The 20,468-nt window shown below is 49.0% G+C and overlaps 1 long non-coding RNA gene across 1 annotated transcript; it reads right to left on the reverse strand.

The window, feature by feature from the left end:
• Positions 1-6,544: 6,544 nt before the first annotated feature.
• On the reverse strand, positions 6,545-17,430 carry LOC148755379 (uncharacterized). The gene is made up of 5 exons (XR_016018553.1): positions 16,069-17,430; positions 14,578-14,793; positions 13,961-14,055; positions 10,369-10,511; positions 6,545-9,021 (listed from the first exon to the last, which is right to left on the reverse strand). It is a non-coding gene; the product is annotated as an uncharacterized LOC148755379 (long non-coding RNA).
• Between the last annotated feature and the right edge of the window lie 3,038 nt (positions 17,431-20,468).

The raw sequence follows: 20,468 nt of genomic DNA on the forward strand, positions 1-20,468 counted from the left end.
AGGCATTCCCCCCCCATTTTACAGATGAGAAAACTGAGGATACTAAAGGTGCAGTGATGTGTCCAAGGTCACAAGACCCTCAAGGGGCAGAGTTTGAGTCTGAACCCAGGGAGACCTGGTTCCCAAGTCAGAAACTGTGTTTGCCCCACCTGCCACCACCTGGTCACCATGCCACTGTAGCCACGTGCCACATGCTTTCTGTGAACTCCAAACTCACAGTTGTCACAATTTGGCGCCCATCCAGATCGGTGAAGACCCCTGGGCTACACACAATCCTAAGTAAGTCAAATGGGTGCTTTGTGGAATATGCTTCGAGAAACACAGCTATATGCTATTTTCCCTAGGTACCCCAAAGACCTGTGATGTCGCTTGGCTACACCCTCCCAGCATGTTCCAGAAATCATTACCTTCGGCACTTCCTTTTCAAAACTTATCTGTTTAGGCGGTGGTGGTGGCAGCCCATTTTCAAGGACCTGGTTATCTCGGGTCAGTACGAAGGGAAAATAACATTGACTGAGCTCCTATTACATTTGAGCACTGTGTTAGGAACCTTACCTGTGGTGAGGCAGACCAGTGTTGTAGCTGTATGCGTGGGGTCTGGACTCAGCCTGCCGGGTTTGAGGTCTGGGTCTATCACTTCTGCTAGCTGTACAGCCTTGGGCCACTTAGTTAACTTCTCTGAGCTTGCATTCCCCTATCTATGGAAAGCTATGTTGCAGGTGATTGTCTCCCACTTTTCTTTCTTTCTTTCTTTCTTTCTTTCTTTCTTTCTTTCTTTCTTTCTTTCTTTCTTTCTTTCTTTCTTTCTCTCTCTCTCTCTCTTTCTTTCTTTCTTTCCCCTCCCCTCCCCTCCCCTCCCCTCCCCTCCCCTCCCCTTCCTTTCCTTTCCTTCCCTTCCCTTTCCTTCCTTTCTGATAGAATTAGTCAGTTTTAGCTGGGCACATGTCACCAGGTAAAAACTACATTTCCCATACTCCTATATAGACATGTAATTATGCTCTAACCAGTAAGATTTAAGAGGAAGTTATAGAAACAACTTCCAGGTCATGCCTTTAAAAGCATAAGGAATATCCTTCACTTCGCCTGCCCCACTCTGCCAGCTGGTGAGAAAGCTGGACCACTGCACACGTGCACAACAGCAGAGTAATAAAGCTGAAGGAAACCTTGACCCTGACATTGTGAAGCTACTTTACAAGCCTTGGATCAACTGCTCCCCAAGAGAGAAATTGCATATTGTTTAAAGCCCTGCTCTTTTGGCTTTCGTTACAACATCTGAGCCTGTGTCTTAACGAAAACCAACTTTGGTACCAAAGTGGGGCACTGGCATCACAAAACTTAAACAATGAAGCTTTGGCTTCGTGACGAAGCAGCAGGTGGTGAAGATGGCGGTCGCTCAGAATAGAAGGACGGCAGCCCTTGTTATGACACGGCAAACGTCAGGCACTGCCTGTGAGCTCTCGAGAGCAGATAACGTGCCAACAATGTTTGTAACTCTAGCAAGTCTGCTGAAACTCTCAGAATGTAATATATGTTGGCTTCTTTCATGTTTAGCAGATCCTATGAGAGAGTTGATCTCAGGCTAGTTATAAAACAAGATTTGGAGGAGGATGTCTTAATGGGCAGGAGAGGAGACTGAAGCCCTCGCCTTTTCTCAGGCCCCTCAAGCCAGACTGTAGGATGGAATGTGGCAGCAAAGGTCAGATCAGAGTGTTGCTTCCCCACCCAGACTCTGGTCTCAGGTGGCCCCATAGGGCCTCTGGGTTGGGAGAGGCATATGGACAAAACAGAGACACTGTGAAATGAAAGGCAAGAGATCTCAAACAGAAAAAGTACACCTAGAAGAGATCTGGGTTGTGATGACTTGTTCATGGAACTGACTGGAAGCAAATGGAAGGAACGCCATCACAGTTCATTATATTGCCAAGTTCCTCTGGGACAAGTTGATCACCCCAGGCAAGAACCTGCTTCTGGCCCAGGGCTTAGCATGCACCCGGGCACCTCTGGCCAAGCCCAGCTGTCCTTGACAATGCCAGTTTCTGCCCTGGTATGTTAGTGCTGGGCCTTGGAGCTCGGCTGGTTCACCTCCCCCACATTTTGCATGAGGGAAAAATGGAAGATGAGAGAGGCATGGAGACCTCGCCAAAGACCACACAGATCCACAGTGGATGAATTAGGGAGCAATCACGTGCATTACAGGATTCACCATGGGGTTTCTGCTTGTGATCAGCTCCTTTCTGCATAACTTCTGGGACCAAGTGTGATGAAAAGGAATGATGTTTGTGAGAATGTGTATAAAAGTGAAGCATCATAAACAAAGCTGGTGGCACCTCTCACAGCTGCCGCCCCTTTCCCGACTCCCACTCACTCTGCCGCTTTCCAGGGGAAAGGTGGGGTGGGGAGGGATGTTGTGGCAAGAAACGGGGAAAATAGAACCCAGCCGTGAATACCACACTGCCTGCGTTTGAATCCTGATCATGTCACATACTACCTGTGTGACCTTGAGCGGGTCATTGACTCCTGTGGGCCCCAGTCTCTTCATCTGTAGTGGGAATGCCTGCCGCATGGGGTTGTGAGGTTTAGATAAGGAAAGAATACAAAATGCTTACAATGGGGACTGGCCCAGAGTAAGTGCTCAATCAATGTCAGTTATCGTGTTAAGGGGATTAACATGAACTGCTAACATCTTTAGTGATTTTGTACAATTGTTTATTTCTTACTCATTTTATTCTCTGATGGCACCTGGGTAGCCCTTCTCCATCTTCCAGCTGCATTGTCCAAAGTCTCCAAAGAAGGAGAGAAGGAGCTGGAGGATGTTTCTAAGGGCCAGGCCCGGAAGTAACAGACACCACCTCTGCCCCATCCCATTGGCAGAAGATGTCGATGGCACAATCACACTGCAAGGGGGCTGCTGGGCAGTGCCATTCACCGTGTGCCCAGGGGAGGGAATGGCATCTCAGCCACATCTGGGCTACAATACTGGTTTGGTCCCTGTGTATTGTGTGTATATTGTGTAGAGACACGTTGTTCAACCTCTCTGAGCCTCGGTTTATTTATTGTAAAGGGAGCCAATGACACCATTTTATTATTATGAAGTTCACATAAGGAAAGAGAAGGTTCCTGATGCGTGAACCATGTTTGGACAATAATATTTTCCTTTCTTTGCTCAACAGGCTTCCTCTTTCCCCTACTTCTATCTTCCCTCCCTTCCCACTTTTCTGTCCTCCTCTCACCTTCCTTCCTTTGCAGTGGGCAGGTGACAGCCAGCAGGCCCTTTGGTCCACAGTCACCGAGTCTTCCCATTTTCAACCAAAGAGACAGTTACCAAAGAAAATCGGGAGAGTGAAGGGGGTGGTGCCGAGTGGGTGGCTGAAGCCTCATCCCCTGATCCCCAACGTAAATCTCTGGGAAAACCATTAGCAGGCCCCACAGCCCAGAGACGAATTACGAGGCAGGGGATCAATGTTATTTTTTCCACAAGCTGAATTCATAACGGTTTATGGCAAAATCGATGCAAATCTTCATGAATAAAGTGATGGCAGGTGCACTTTAGAGAATAATAAGGGAGTGAGAGGGGAGGAGAAACCTCGGCCAATTGGCAGTGGAGGTGGGTCCCAGGAGGTTTGCTCTGGGGTTTGGTTCTATCTGCAGTACAAGACCCTTTCCAGACTGACCTCAACCTGCCCGAACACCCCCGGGTAGGAAAGAGCCTGAGGGTGGGAGAGGTGAAGAAGAGATGGTGTTTTTTGAGAGGTATTCTGACCTTCACGCTTTATGTTCTTACTAGATCCTTGAAACCACTCTCAGAGGTTGATGCCATCATCACTCCCATTTCACAGCTCAGGAAACTGAGGCTCAGAGAGGTGAAGCAACTTGCCTGGCATCACACAGTTACTAACTAGCAATGCCTGGATTTGAACCCAGGTCCTCCTTATTCCAGAGGCCCAGAGTTACTTTTTAAAGTAAGCGTGGCCTCTGTGTCTTGTACTTTCCTGCCTCTGAGCCTCTTCCATGCCTCTCTGCCCTCTGTCTGGAGTGCCTGGTTCCTCTTCCTCCACTTGAGAAAGAAACTCCTCATCAGCCTTCACCACCTGGCTGCAGTTTTGCTGTGAAGTCTGGTGGCATCTGTGATGCCTTCAACTAGCATTGTCATGCTCTCACAGTGGGACTTAGTATGTGTGTCCATGTGGGCCCTGTGACATTATCAAGGGAGCGTTTGTCCTCCTGGCCCCTTACCTATGCTATGAGCTACTCAGGGTTGGACTGTATCCTGTCTTACCATCTCTCTTTCAGTCTACACACCTGAATACCATCCTTCCATCTATGCAATCACTCACCCAACTATCCACCTGTCCATCTGTCCATCCATCCATCCATCCATCTATACATCCACCCTTCCTTTCTTCCTTCCATCCATTTTCAGGTAGTTCCTAGGACTTGCAAAATTATCAGATTTTATGGTGACAGATGCTACGACATAGATGAACCTTGAGGACATTATGCTAAGTGAAACAAGCCAGTCACAAAAGGATAAATATTGTGCAATTACACACATATGAGGTACTTACAGCAGTCAAATTCATAGAGATGGAAAGCTGAATCGTGGTTACCAGGGGTTGCGGGGAGGGGAGAACGTGGTGTTAGTGTTTAATGGTTACACAGTTTCAGTTTTGCAAGATGAAAAAGTTCTGGACATGGGTGGTGGTGATGGTCGTACAATAATGTGAACGTACATCATGCCATGGAACTGGTCACTTAAAAATGGTCAAAATGGTAAATTTCATGTGTATATTTTACCACAATGAAAAATAAATGAATTAATTTAGAAAATTATCAGATTTCCCAAGGAGGCTTCAGCATCCCTCAGACAGAATCCCGCTCCTCCCCACCTGTTCCAATTCAAACTATTGGTCAAGCTCTCCCTTAAATCCTGCCTCCTCCCTGCAACACCGGTAGGTTTCTCCAGTCCTTTCCAGCTCTCCCATCTCCAAACTCCCTAGGTGATCACGGTTTTCACAGAATCATGACAGTGTTTATCATCACAGCTGACACACGCTGAGGGTGTTCTCTCTGCGGGAGCCTCTTCCGAGTGCTTTGCATAGCTCACTGCATACCCGCGCCCCCCCCCCCCCCCCGCGAGAGGGGTACTATCACTAGTCCCATTCTAAAGATGGGGAAATGGAGGCCCAGGGAAGGGAAGTAGCTTGCCCATGCTCCCCCAGTTAGTAAGCGCAAAGGCTGGACTCAGCACTGATATGACAACCTGTCCCTAAAGCCATTTGGTGCTGTTTCCCACAAACCACACTTGCTTATACGACAATGAAGTTCACGAACTTGTGGCAACGATGTCGCTAACCTTTTTTTGATCTCAGAGGGATTGTTCATTATGAATTTGTACCAACTGGACAAACAGTTAACCAAGTTTACTATTTGGAAGGGCTGAAAAGGCTGCATGAAAAAGTTACACGACCTGAACTTTCACCACAATTCACGGCTCTTGCATCCCAACAATGCACCAGCTCACACGGCCCTGTCTGTGAGGGAGTTTTTAGCCAGTAAACAAATAACTGTATTGGAACACCCTCCCTACTCAACCTGATCTGGCCCCCAGTGACTTCTTTCTTTACCTGAAGATAAAGGAAATATTGAAAGGAAGACATTTTGATGACATTCAGGACATCAAGGGTAATACGACGACAGCTCTGATAGCCATTCCAGAAAAAGAGTTCCAAAATGGCTTTGAAGGCTGTACTAGGCGCTGGCGTCGGTGCATAGCTTCCCAAGGGGAGTACTTGGAAGGTGACTGTAGTGATATTCAGCAAGGAGGTAGGTAGCACTTTTTCTAAGATGAGTTCACGAATGTAATTGTCTGACCTCATATACACACCCCCAGGCACCAAGTTTACATAAGTCTTATCTCCCCAAGATCTTGTGAGCTCCCTAAAGGTGGGGGCTGGGCATTTATGCTCATCAATCCTCACTCCTGACGCAGCGTGGACACAAAAGAAGGGCTGTGTAACTCAGGGCTGGGGCTTGAGTAAAGGGGGAGTGCCCCTGGGAGCAAAATTGAAGGGGGTTCCAAAAATTGTAGGAATCAACGTAAAGCATATATTAATGCAGTATGTTACAGTGTCAAATTTAATGCATAAAATCCATGATGGCAATTCTGTGATACATTATCTGTGTCTCGCATTGTGTGTTCCCCACCCAGGGTCAGTTCTCTTTCCATCACCATATGTTGGATCCCGTTTACCCTCTTCTAGAGCCCCCCCGCCCCCTTCCCCTCTGGTGGCCCCTGAACTGTTGTCTGTGTCTATGGGTTTTGTTCTTTTAGTTGTTTGCCTTGTTCTTTTGTTATTTTTGGTTTATATGACGCGTATCGGTGGGGTCATGTGGTTCTCTACTTTTTCTGTCTGGCTTATTTTGCTTAACATTGTGATCTTGGGATCCATCCATGTTGTCACAAATGGCCCTATTTCATCTTTTCTTACTGCCAAATAGTATTCCATTGTGTATATATATATATATATATATATATATATATATATATATATATATCACAACTTCTTTATCCAATCATCTATCGAAGGACATTTTGGTTGTTTCCATGTCTTGGCCACCGTGAATAAAGTTGCAATGAACACTGGGGGGGAAAAAAATCCATGATGAACAAAATACCAAATTTTTGACTAACGACCAGATCTGATCCTGTAAGATCCTGCCTCACTTGTCTTACCTAATTCCGGGTCCTGCTATTATTATTATGTGTGGAGCTGTTGTTAAGATGGAATCGTGCTCCGGCATGTTTTGGGGGGAGTCACCGACCTCATGTGCTTGAATAAGTCGCCACCCCCTCTGCACCGACCCGTTTGGCAGGAACTGTGTGTTACGGGGCAGGACGACCTGAATTCTGAAGTCAGTCTTGGCTTGGCAGCCTGTGTCAGTCCATCACAGTGTGACCTTGGGCAACTGGCTTAATCTCTCTGTACCTCAATTTCCTCCCCTGGAAAGGGTGCATGTAATAATACAAACTTTGTAGTGCAGCCTTGAGGATTAAATGAGATAAAGCGTGTAAAGAGCTTAGCACAGCTCCAGACCCTTGGCTAGCTCAAAAGGGCAAGCTCTGGTTGAAATGATTCAACTGATTCCTCCCTTCAGGAAAACAGAGTAACATGTGAATTTAGGTTGGCAGTCATCAAAAAGTCATCAGCCTTTGCTTTTCCTTTTCTTGTTTTCCCGTTGACATTTCTTGACCACACCTAGTACAGGGGAATTGGCAGTTGCAGCGGAAAGAGCAAAGAACAGGAGAGGGGTGGGAAGCGGGGGAGGTGGCAAAGTGGTTCACGGCTTATGGGAATCAGGCAGCGGACCGCTTCTGCTTTCCGCTGTCTGGGTCTTGCACATTTGTTCATTGACTTCAATAGGAGGTGTTTCTGGTTCTCCAGATGTGTGTTCTGTATATACTGATGCACATCTGGAGGATAAAGTGCTGGGGGAAACGAGCTGTGTTGTCCCTCCATACTGCCAGCTGTGTTCCGAGAGCCAGCAGTCCGGTGGCCACAAGTCATCACATCCAGAAGACAGGCTGGACCTTGCAACCAGGTGTGTCAAGTACGGTGCTGACTAGGGCATCTCGAGGGCTGTGGTCCTGGGGCACAGAAAAGAAATGGCCAAGCCGATCACCCACTGCCGCTCCAAACCAAGTGGAGCTGCTGTCTCCGTCTCCTTCCAGTGTTCACCTTGATGAGAGTCTCTGCTCAGCCCTGCCCCTGAGTCCCAGCCTCCTGAAGCTGAGAGCTCTGGCTGGAGTTTTCTGTCCGTGAAGCCACTGGCAGGGCGTCTTTCTGAGTAGTCAAGGAAACAGAACTCAGGCCTTATAGTGGCAGCAGGAAGAGGGCAGACAGCCATGGATTGTCTCCAGGTTGGTTAGAAAGGCGTTGGCCACTCGGCCATCCCATTTACGTGCCAACCCTCCAAAGAATCCTTGGAGGAAGAGAAGGGGCAGTGCATCTTCTCATATACAGATGGGGAAACTGAGGCTTGGAGAGGTTAAGGGATTATATCGAGCCACCCAATAATATTGGGTAACGCTAGGGTGTGCAGCATGGTTTGTGGAGGGTAATTTACTTCCAATATGCCAGGCTAACTGTCTAACCATGATGGCAGGACTCTGCCTTTCAGAGACCTTGACCCGCTTCTCCCTTCTTCTGGATCAAAGGAAATTGGGAGAGGCGGAGGAAATGTCCACCACCCAACTACGGTGGATGGGAGAGAGAAGAGGCGAGGCTTGATTCTTCACGGCAGCCTCAAAATCGTCCTTCTTTGCAATAAATCTTAGTTAGCATCCAGAGGGTCAGGGCTGGAAGGGGCGCATTGCTTCAGTTCAGCCCCCGTCGTGTTTTCATTGGGAACACCTAGGCCAGAGACAGGATGCAGCCTGCCAAGGAGAGGCAGTTGTTTCGTGGAAAAGCCAAGACTGCCACCCAGGGCTTCTTACCCCTGTGATCAGTCCCCTTAGCTCCACGTGACAGACTCCCTAGGGGAGGCCTGACTGTCCACCAGCTCAGTCTGTGACAACAGGCAGGTTCCATCTCCTCTTAGCTTTGCTTTCTCCACACAGATGAATGAGGGAATGGGTCCCTGCCTCATCTGACTCAAAGGGCATTTGGGAAGTTGGATGAGAGGCATGAACATGAGGGTAAAGAGCAAGCACTTTCTGAGTTCCTACTGTGCGCCAGGCCCTGGGCCAGGCACTTAACATCTCAGGTCCCGATCACTGGAAACAGTTCAGAGAGGTGAGGTGGCTTGCCTGGGGTCCCTCTGTACATAAATGGCAGTATCAGGACAGAGTCCCAGATTTACCCGACTGCAACACCTGATGCTACAGACCGGGTACCTCAGACTTCCGGGACTGGCTCAAGTGCCACTTGCTGCTGGAAGTTTCAGAGTCTGGAATGTATCTAGGATCTGGGATTTGCCAGGCAAGAGATACTCATCCAGTCTTGCTGGCTTGGCATTGGGATCCTAGAGAAAAAGGAACCCATCTGAGCGTTAGTTGTCTAATCTGCTTACTGAAAATGTTAATTCTGACTCGACTTGCTCTGTAAGGGGTGCTGTGAAATGCAACCACAAAACCATAGGCTTTCCAAGACCTTGGGGGATACAGAGTCCAACTTCCATTCAATGCTACAGCAGGATTAGAAATCTAAAATGCTTCTGCCACCCCTTACCCGTCCTGTGTCCACCACAGACATCACTAATCGATGACAGAACTCTTTCCTGCTGAGCTCTATTTCATCTCCAAGTCCAATATTTCTTAAAATTTAACACTCAAGGTACCCACCACCAATGGATTGGATTGGCACATGAAATGAAGCCCATTTGTGTCCTAGTTCTGCAGCACTCTGGTCAGATCCCAGTTCTTCAGCATTCTGGTCAGATGACCATCTGGCCCTGGTTCATTTCATTTGACCAAGGCTTTACCACCTCCTAACACAGTCTGTCATTGTCATCCAGCTGCAATGCCTAAACTTTCCTGCAGGTGACAAACAAGTGCCCTGTCCAGTCAGTATTATCCTTACATTCAGCTGTGTCCCCTGGCGACTCAGAGACCAGGCATCTCCTTCTAGAAAAACTTAAGTCTTTCAAACATAATGTGCTGCTAGTAGGCATGTCCCTTCTCCACCTAGTGAAGCTTCTCCAGTCCCTGACATTGACACATGACTTTTTCCAGCGCTGCTTTCCCTTATTTTCAGACACCTCTTGTGTGTCAGCACCTCCCTTAAAAATGTACATCTGAATTTGAAAAAAATACCCAATGTATGGCCTGGTGAGAGCACAGATCGTACATACGGACCAGACAACTCATATACGCTGGTCTCAACATCTTACTTTTATCAACATGGTCTAGAGTTTTATTAGCTCTCAATCATCTTATATATAGCTCATGTGAGAAAATGTGAGCTAATTTTTATGTGAACCGAGCGAGGTCAGATGTCCTCTTTCCTGGGGGCTTTGCAGTTGAATTTGTGAACCCGGAGCAGAGTCTGGCACTTTCTCCCTGGCTCATTGCATCAGTCCAGCCAATGACTGCAAAGGGGCCGTATCTCCAGGCCAGCCCAGTACCTGGTATATGCTTAGTACCTAATAGTAACAATATTAGCCCGACACTGCTCTAAGCATATTACATGTTTTAACTGATTTAATGTAAGGTCAGTACTATTTTTTCCCCATTTTTTGGAGCAGGACATGGAACCACAGAGGTTAAGTAAGGCTGTAAGTGCAAAGCTGGGATTTGAACCCAGCTCTGAGGCCTGTGTCTGTAATTATTAGATTGTACTATTCTGTAGGGCCTGGACTATTAATACCTACCTGGTTTTGTCCGTAGTTTTCAGGGAAGGCTCCCTGGAAGGGGCAGGAGAAAGCTGAGAGGTGAAGGACGCACGCATTGGGCAGGCCTCGCCCCCTAACTCCAGGCCTGTTTCCACCTGTGCCAGCTGGACGAGAACCTTCCACTGGGCAAAGACAGGAAGAGATCACCAGCTGGTGACTCGCACCCTCTAACCTGTTGGTTTCTCTGCTGAAGTTCTGTGTATACTGCAGGCTGCAAGCAGGTGCGGGCAGATCAAAACTTAAAGGCAACTTTACACTTAGCCCAGCCTGCATTTCCTGGCACCTAGAGGCCCACAGCCATGCCTTTGATTGATTCATAACTCAGAGCTCCACTCTGGGAGGGTGCCCTGTGGGTTCCCTCTGAGAGAGGAGTCATTCGATTGAAGATGCAAAAGGAAAGCCCAGGTTGGAGGTGAGGACCTGGGTTCACCATCAGCAAACTATCCTCTCCCCTCCTCAGGGGGTTGGGGAAGCCATCTCTTGTCACTCTCAGGTCCTCAGGCCCTGCGTTTGGGTGGGCGCATTTCGGGCACAGGACCCAGCCTGGGCCAGGGAGAGGCAGGCCTGAGATCGGGATAGAACCTGTTCATTTCTATGGACTTGAACCCAGGGGGAGATGAACCTTGAGTCTTCATAGGAAGAATCTGCCTGTCTGTCGAAAACACGAGAGGGGAAAGCAGAGTTGAGAGGCCTTATTGAGCCCTGAAGCCAGCTACGCTGGACCACTCAGTTCTTTGAGCCTGTAAACCTCCTGGGCTCCTTATGCTGGGGGAGCTGGCTTCTCTGCCACAGACACTCCAATGAGCTCAGATAAGGACCGGCTGTGACTCCAGCTCCAGCTGGGCCCTCTGGCTGTTCTGTGCCAGCCCAGAGCCAGGGACCATGAGGGGATTCGCCATCCCCATGAAATGTGAGCCCCAACATGTCAGACATGTTGGGGTACCACGATGAATGAGACTCAGTCTTTGTCCCTGAGGAACTCATGGCCAGTTAATAATTAACTACCACATACATACATATGCAATTAATGTCCACAGCAGGGGGTGTATCATAGAAATGTACCCAAGATGCCCGGCCGGAAGCTCAGGGGAGGGAATGGCCACTCTTCCTGGAGGGCAGGGAGGGGACATGAAGCAGATCGCCAGAGAAAGTGATGTTTAAGCCAACTCTAGAAGGAGCACAGCGATTAATTGCTTGGGTCCTGTAACATTCCTGGGTTTAAATCATGTCCAGTCCTTCGCTAGCTTTGTGACATTGGGCAAATGACCTAATATGTCTGTGGATCTGTTTCCTCATCTGTAAAATGGGTTTGTTGAGAGGACGAAATGTGATAACATAGGCGTAGTGATTAGTACAGTGACTGGCCTAGAGTAAATTTTCATCTAATTATTATTATTATTAACATTATATTATTTCATTGGGGGCAGGTGCACTGCAGGTGGAGGGAAAAAAGGATACTAAAAATTACACAATCATAAAGGGGGTAGGTACGCAGGATTCAGGTCTGTGGGGAAAAGGGGGTTCCAGTTGATGGGGCCAGCGCAGGCGACAGTGCAGAGGTGGGACAAAGCGAGGGGCAGACACTCAGCACAACTCCTTGACAGCAAGGAAACTTCCAGATAGGGAACAGGAAGACAGGAACTGAGCATCTAGGCTGAGGTCAGATAGTAACGATCTAGCTTGTTACTATAAACAAAAAGCCGTGTCCTTTCTTCAGAGGGAGAATTTGCAGCCACATAACCCAGAAGTCACTAGTCGATTTGCTCAATTCATTTAAGTTAATTCGGTAGAAAAAGCCTGAGCTGTCCGACTGGCCGAAGCAGGCATGCACCTGGCCTGAGAAGGTGCACGTTAGGATGTGTCAGCATCTGACCGGGGTTCCCGGAGCCAGGCTCCCGGAGCCATGAGAGAAACAGCGTCAGACGCTGTCACATTCATTTTGACTCTTTATCACGTGCAAAGGAATGATGTTAACTCCCTGTAGGCACCTGGAACAGTGGGGCTCGGTAGTCCTGTGAGGCCAGCAGCCCCTCCCAGCCTGTGCATGGCCCCTTCTCCACCATCCATGTTTCCCCTAAAATAAGACCTCACTGGAAAATAAGCCCTAGCATGACTTTTCAGGAGAACAGGACAGATTCCTGGGTGACTTGAGGTTACATGGACTACTTTGTACAAGGGTGCCCCACACAACAGAAAAAAAATACCCCTCTCTACTCATGTACACAGCCACTTACCCACCCCCACGCTCACTCCCCCCATTCATTCACTCATTTACTCACGGACATCCTCACTCATTTGTTCACATCCTCGTTTCTGTATTCACACTCTCTCATCACCTAGGCACTGGGATGGTGACCAGGTGCGGGTGGCAGCAGTGGGGCGAGGTCACTGGGGCTCACTGGGTTGGCCACGCAGGGCTTTACAACCATGGCAATGGCTCAGCCATCCCTGGGGCTGGCAGGAGGCCGAGTTGGGACCAGGCTGGGCTAGCACATGGTGGGGCGGGGGGAAGTTGCTCAGCAATTGGGTCAGGGGCAGGACAACCTTAAGCAATGTTGGGGGACATTCCGGGCTCCCAGCCCCTAAGCACCAGTGGTCTGGAGTTGTGGCTGCTCCACACTAAATGGCACCGTACACCTCTGCCCAGCATTTCTTGCTATTTGCCCTCTGTGTCTTTGAATGCTTCTCCCATGTCCCTAGGGGTATGCGGGAGCTTATGGACATGGAGAACCAAAGGATGGTGTGGGCAGGGGGTGTCATCTGGTGAAGGGACGGTTGGTAAAGCTACACTGGGAGAAGGGCTTCTTAGAACTTGTGTATATTTTGGTCAAAAACACCTGCTTTCAAGAGAGGCCCGAGGAGACTCATTGCCTGTCTCCTAAGTGGTTCCTGGGTCTTGTGAGAATACAGCCATCTTCCAAGTTCCTTGAAACCAGGTATACCTTGGGCTCCTTTTAAGTTATCCCAGGACCCTGAAGGGGCACAGTCATGGGAAGAGGGACCTACCGTGTTTCCCTGAAAATAAGAACCTAACCGGACCATCAGCTCTAATGCGTCTTTTGGAGCAAAAATTAATATAAGACCCGGTCTCACACCATATTTCCCTGAAAATAAGAGCAGTCTTATATTAATTTTTGCTCCAAAAGACGCATGAAGGCATATTTTCAGGGGATGTCTTATTTTTTCCTGTACAGCAATCTACATTTATTCAAATACAGTCATGTCATCTTCTTCTGGAACATCGTCAGAATGTACTAAATGGGTCCGTGTGGCTGACGATCTTAACTGGGGCTTATTTTAGGGGAAACACGATAGGAGTTAGGACTTTAACACACCTTTTTGGGGGACACATTGCAACCTATACCACCTGCTATGTGTCACGCCAGATGCTAGACATTGGAGGAAAATACCTGTTGAACGGAAGACTTCACTTTTTCACCCCTCCCCCCAGACACACTCCTGTCAGGAAAGTGCTACAAAGTGCTGTCAGAGGGCTGAAAACCCAGCTTAGCTGAAAAATTCCCAGGCCCTAGGTCGGCTGGGAGCACCCACCCCACCTCTCCAGCTTCACCTGTCTGGTGGAAGCCCCCAGTGGGACCTCAGCAGCTCATCTGTAACCGTACGGGGGCGGTGGACAGAATAAATCTCACTCCAAAATTGATGTAGCTGAGGAAAAAAAAAGTACATTTACTCTTTTCAACTTCTTGTTGCAAGACTCATAAGTGAATAAATCCCAAATAAATGTAACTGGGACGAAGGGAAAAGCCACAATAAATGCAGTCCCATCGCCCTAAATGAAGACAAAGGCTCCGAGACGATATTAAATTCCATCCCCAAAGGCTCATTTCATTTCAGACCCAGATTTCCACAAAATCGAGTTTCCCAGTGAGCCTAGCCCCCCTCCAGTTTTCATCGTCTTCTTTTCCCGCTTCTCCCCCAATGAGTCCCGCTTCCCCTTCCTGCCAGTCTCCTGGCTTTGTTCCTGTCCCTATAGATTCCCCGCTCTGCGTCCTCACACACCAGCTGGCCCCCCGAAATCCCAAGATGCAGCAACTTCCTCAGCTCTCACATGGACAGCTTCTTTCCCACTCGGGGGACCTGCAGGGTCTGCTTGGGCTTCCAGGGTTTGCATATCGCTACCTGCATCCTCCTGCAGGCCAGGTGCAGCGTGAGCAGGGCTGCACTCACCTGTGTGTCTCCACAGATGCTTTCGATCTGTGGGGTCCCGGGTCCAGGCTTGCGGGTGGGAGGCTGGATGGCCAATACTGAGAGGCCTTCGAGCCAACATGCTTAAGCCAGGTCTGCTGAGGCGGGAGGCGGGGCCGTGATCTGTCTTATTCCGTTGCGTGTCATCGATGACGATGGATCTCACCTTTGCCCTACATTCCACAGACCTGGATATCCCTGGGGTGGGGCGGGTGGGGGTGGAGAATGCCGAGAAAGGAGCCGAAGGGTCTCTGTTCTCAGGAAGGTCCCCAGCTCGTGTGGGGGGACAGGCTTGCTAAATGGATTTAAATTGTCCTCGCTGACCAGCTCCCCACTCTCGATGAGCTCACTAGCCAGGAGATCTCGCGTGGATTGTCGGCCCGAACACTCATCAGCTGGGCTGAGCACTTCGCTATCTTAATGTCTCGACTGAACTGACTGAGTAGGTGGTGAAAGGTTTTCAGGGAACCCAGGGAGATCCCTGATGGGCTGACAGATGTCTGTCACTAGTGCCGACAGTTATGTCCGTGTGTCAGAATGCTGCCAACATCAAGAACTCTGGTACCTGTGCCCAGCCCTTGCCAGGTGGGCTGTGGGTGTTGCTCTGGCCTTTGGTGGTAGGGGTAAGTTTACTTTTAATGGTGGTAATAGCTACCATGAATTAGCATCTACTCTGCGCTAACTCCTTTCCATAGGCTCATTCATTCATTCATTCATTCATTCAGTAAATCTCATTGGAATGCCTTGTTTGATAGCTTCTATTTAATGGTGCTAGGGATTGCTCTGGTATCATGAAGTGTACCTTCCAGAAGGGGCAGTCTATTCTATTTTATTCTGTTACGTTCTAGTGGAGGGAGTTATATATTATCATGTTACTATAAAATATATTTATACAGTTGACACTTGGACAACAGGGGGGTGGAGTGTTAGGGCCCCAGACGTCCTGTGCAGTTGAAAATCCACGTAGAACTACCGTCGGCCCTCTGCATCCTCAGATTCCTAACCATGGAGTTGACCCTTGAACAACTCGGGTTTGAACTATGTGGGTCAATTGAACTGCGGTCAATTGAAGACAAAAATCCCCATAGACGTGGACCCGCACAGTTCAGACCTGCGTTGTTCAAGGGTCAACTGTATTTTATTATATAAAATTTAGATGACATTACATATACCATGTCATGTCATATCATAGATCATCATACATCACATCACTCCCATTTAAGCCGTGTAACAGCCCTGTCAGGGCGACACTGTTCGCTTCTAGCTGAGAAGACAAGCTCAGGGAGAGAAGGCATGTGCTAAGTGCCACGGCTAGAGAGCAAGCAGGTGGTGCTGTGTGAGAGCCCAGGGGAGGACGGTGACTTTTGGGGAGGGACAGCCTGGATCTGACTCCGAGAGGGAGCCCTCATCCTTTGCAAGCCTCAGTTTGTGGAGCTGGGGTAGTTTTCCTGCCAGGACGGCTGTACGACTCACCTGGGATAGTGTACGCGCCGCCGCTCTCAGCTCTCAGCTCTCAGCTCGCATCTGGAGCCAGGTAGGAGCTGCCCTTCATTACAGCAGTGAGCTCTCTGAACCCGGGACCACAGAGCTGCTCCGTGCAGACCCACGCCTCTGCTCTCCTGTGCTGGAGCTGCCAAGGTTACCTCGTGCGGCAGAGAATGAGCGACACTCAAACAACCCCGCTGCTTTCCTGCATCTGAACCCTGGAGGGCAGGCAGCCTCTCCAGCTCATTGTCCCTCACTTGTTCCCTGAGGGGCATCAGGTGACAGTGTTGAGAGGAGAGACTCGGGCCCAGGCAGCTAGGTTCCGATCCTGGCTGTGCCACTTCCTCGCTGTGGGAACCTGGGCACGTGACTTATCTGTACAACGAGGCTTTACCTCATAGGGTTGTAGGGAGGGTCAGGTATATGAAATAGCTCAGGACAGGGCTGTCACATGAATCGTTAGTGTGTAGGTACAAGCCAGGCGAGGCAGGGTGGAATGCAGGAGGCCTCACCTGCTTGTGCCAAGCTGGGGTGGCACCTGACCTGCACCAAAGGGGATCCCAAATGAGTCTTAAAAATGAAGCACGAGGCAGATGGTGGCTTTTGTCATGGAAGTCAGAAGTGAGGCAAATGCTTCTCCCAGGTCCTCTGCTCAGCCCTCTGGGGACAGAGAGTCCAGGAAGCCCACCCTGACCGCCCCTCACCTCCAAAGGGCCCCAGTGTCTCACACGGATGATGTAGGTGGCTGCCTCTGGGGTACAGAGGTGGTCCAGGACCACCGCCCCAATCACCCATGCCCAGTTCCCTGATTTCAGTAAACCTTAAATCAGGCTTACTTTTTATTTTTTTTAACAACTCAGTGAGTTTTAATATATTCACAAAGTTGTGAAGCCATCACCGCAGTCAAATTTAGAACACTTCATCAGTCCAAAAAGAAACTGTAACCATTTAGTAATCACCACCCGACCAACCCCCAGAAGCTGGCAATCATTAATCTGCTTTCTGTCTCTATAGATTTGCCTGTTCTGGACATTGCAGCTAAATGGAATCGTACAATATGTGGTCTTTTGTGACTGGCTCCTTCGGATTTATTTATCCTAGTTGGATAGAGTGAGTGAGGAGGGGACTCCTAGATCAACTAACCCAAACCCTACATACTTCAGATGGGAACGTGAGGCCCAAAGAGGGCCAGTCACTTCACTATGGTCACAGGCAGGATTAGAACTGGCGACTCTTGATGACCAGTCTGACCCGCTCTTCCTCACCTGTCTTCCCCTCACCCCAAGAAGCCTGGGTGAGGAGCAGCTTAAAGAGATGATCCCTGAGAAAAGAATATGTTCCCTTGTGAGGTAGTAGTTAAGCAGTTGCATCCATCCCTCCATCCATCCCTCCATCCTTTCATTTGTCCATTCGTTCACCAGCAAACATTGATTGGAGACCTGTAATAGGTCAGGCTCTGGCCTAGGCAATGGAGAGATACAGGGGGGAAAGGCAGACAAGTCCAGCGCTTGAGGAGACCACAGACAATTAGCCTGGAAACAGACATACAAAAAAGGAGCGGTCAGGTCGCAGCCAGTGCTGTGAATGCAGTAAAAGAAGGCAGTGGAGAGTGACTGGCCTGGGGAGAGGGGTTCCTTCAGCTTGGTGCTCAGAGGCTCTGGGAGGAGGGAATGTTTGATGCAAAGGCGGCAGCTCCACAAAGATGTAGGGGAAGCGCATTCTAAGAAGGACGAACTGAGTTTTGGGACTGAGTCTGGAGTGGCAGGGGTGCAGAGACCAGTGTGGCTGCAGCATCTCAGTGCAGAGACGGTGACACAAGATAAGGTCCGCTGACCCCCTGACCTTCCCAGGGTCATTTGTTCATCGTAATTCAGTTGCTTGTTCATGGTGTTGTCTCCTCTGCTGCCCTGGATAGCAGGGCCCAAATCCTAGGGATGTCTTTATGCCTGGAGCCCAGCCTGGAGCATGGTTCTCACTACGAGTTGGTTCAATGTTGTTAGAATTGATGTCTTAGCAGGAATTCCCATTATAGGCCTTTTGGAGAGCAAGTTTACGTAAATGAGTGTGGAGAGGGAGGCAGTTACAGACCCCAGAGGTTGTCTAGAGGGGAGTCCCAGGGGAATGGGGCAGAATCGAGTCACCAAAGACACGCTCTACCCATCAGTTCTTGCCTGCTTCCTGCATCTGGGGTTTTTTGCTTGCCCTTGTCTCTTCTGTCGTTTCTCCTTGAGAACCAAGTTGTTTGGGAAAGAGAAAACCAGTTACATAACTGTCCATTGGCAGGCGCGTTCTAATTTTAAAAAATGTGTCACTCTCCAAGCTGCACGTCCCTTAATCAGGCAATTACTTTATGATGTAGAGGGAAAGAAATTAAAAGCAAAAAAGAAAAAAAACAACCCACCAACCCTTGAAATCTTAAACAATTTTTTGTGGGGAATTAATTTGGTAAATGTTTGACTTGAGCTCAAGAATGTCTTTTGTTTCCATTGCTAAGTGACAAAAGGGACAGAAAAGAAAGGTAATAATTTGGTACTAATCTTCTTCATTACAATTAGCTCCCAAACCAAGGGCGTCATAGAAAAAGCAAGTGTTGGGAGAAGAGCTTGGGGGCCTGTAAAGAGAGGGGCCTGAGGACATCTGGGGGTGCGCAGGGTCATTGCATGGGCATAACCCTGGGGAACACGGGATGGGACAAGATGAATAGCGCTGGCACTGAAATTAGTAACTGTCAGGGAATGAGCACTTCCCATGTTCCAGCCCTTGTTCCAAGCCTTTCAGATACCCTATCATTTTCTACCCAGAGCAGCAAATGTAAGTATGGCTATGCCCATTTTACAGTTCAACACACTGAGCCTTGGGGAGGTTGGGAAAGAAGGCCCAAAGATGCTATGGGCATATAATGAAGGGTAAATCCACACTGTGGAGTCAGTGACAGCTTCTCTGGTGAAGGTGATTTCCAAGCTGAGATCTGAATGGTGCAGATTGAGTGTTCCAGGCGACGTAAACAGCATGTGCAAAGGCCCTGAGATGGAGCGCAGAGGGAAAGCATAGTATGTCTGTGACGGTTTAGATGATTGTTTAACCAATGTTCACTTCCCACCCCCTTCCTTGTGGGTGGTATGCACTTCCCTGCCCCCTTGATGTTGAACTTGGCCACGTGACTTGCTTTGGCCAGATATGATATAAGCAGAGGCCTGATTTGGTTTGGTTTAACGTATTCTGGTGATCCACCAGGAGAAGAGCCTCCTTGGTCTCCAGAAGGAAAACAGGTGATGCAGAAATTAGCTCAACTGCAGCCTAGAGACAAACCCTGACCACCCATAGCTTAAAATAGAATCATTAAGCTAAGCCCAGCCTATGTCAGCTAAACCCTAGCCAACCTGAAGACTCATGGATTTGAGAATAAATGCTTATTATCATAAGCCACTGAGCTTTCGGATGGTTTGTTATGCAGCAGTAGTGTGGCTGTAGCTGACTGATACAAAATCGGAGCTATTGAAAGAAAACAATCCAGTATAATTGGAATGGGGTAAAAGGCGGGTAGCATGGTGCCAGATGGAGCTGCAGGGCTGCCAGGGGCTCTGGAGGCCTGTTAAAGATATGAGAAATTCCCCCATTTTACACAGGGTCAGACCAAGGCCAAGACAAGTGAAATGCCGATGGCAGATGGTAGATTAGTGGCAGAGCTGGGGCTGGAGCCCAGCCCTCTTGGATCCCATCTACACCTGCCCTCCTTTCCTCTTATCGTAATGATGACAATAGCACCATTCAGTAATCCCAATATGCAGTGTGATCCAGTCATACCTGATTTATCCAGTGCTGCCTCATTTAACACAGTTAATATCTCTTCTTGCACATAAGGAAACTGGGTAGCAGAGAGGTTCCACATTCTCTCCAAGGTCACACTCTAGTTTGTTCAATATTGTGCCCAGGAGCCTAACCACTGGGAGCCACTGCCCCTCACCAGCCTGGTCTCTGTGGGCCCCGCTGGGCATCCCAGCTGTGCCAAGCTGGACTGCTGGCTCCATGGCAGTGGCTTCTGACTCTGGGTCTCTTTGCAACCCTTGCGCTGGCTCAGGTGGGCTGTTTACACATCAGGCAGGACTGTCGGCTGTGGCAAAAGACAGGTTCGGATCCCATTGTGCATTCCTGGAAATTACAGGCTTCTTTGTTGTCAGGCAACCGTGGGATGCCTGTGGGAGGGTTTCCTTCCCAGAAGGTGGCTCATGAAGAGGGCTTAGCCTGTGTCTAATGGAAAGTGACAGGGGCAAGGGACTCTGAGGGAAAAACAGAAGGGAGGATACAGGCAACTGCTATTTTCAGGACATCCTCAGTAGAAGGAGGGAGGAGACTTCAGAAATCCAAACAGGTTGCCTCTTGCCCAGGCT

Source organism: Rhinolophus sinicus, chromosome 14 (assembly GCF_057876585.1).
Source record: "Rhinolophus sinicus isolate RSI-liver-muscle chromosome 14, RSI-T2T, whole genome shotgun sequence".
NCBI classification, from domain to species: Eukaryota; Metazoa; Chordata; class Mammalia; order Chiroptera; family Rhinolophidae; genus Rhinolophus; species Rhinolophus sinicus.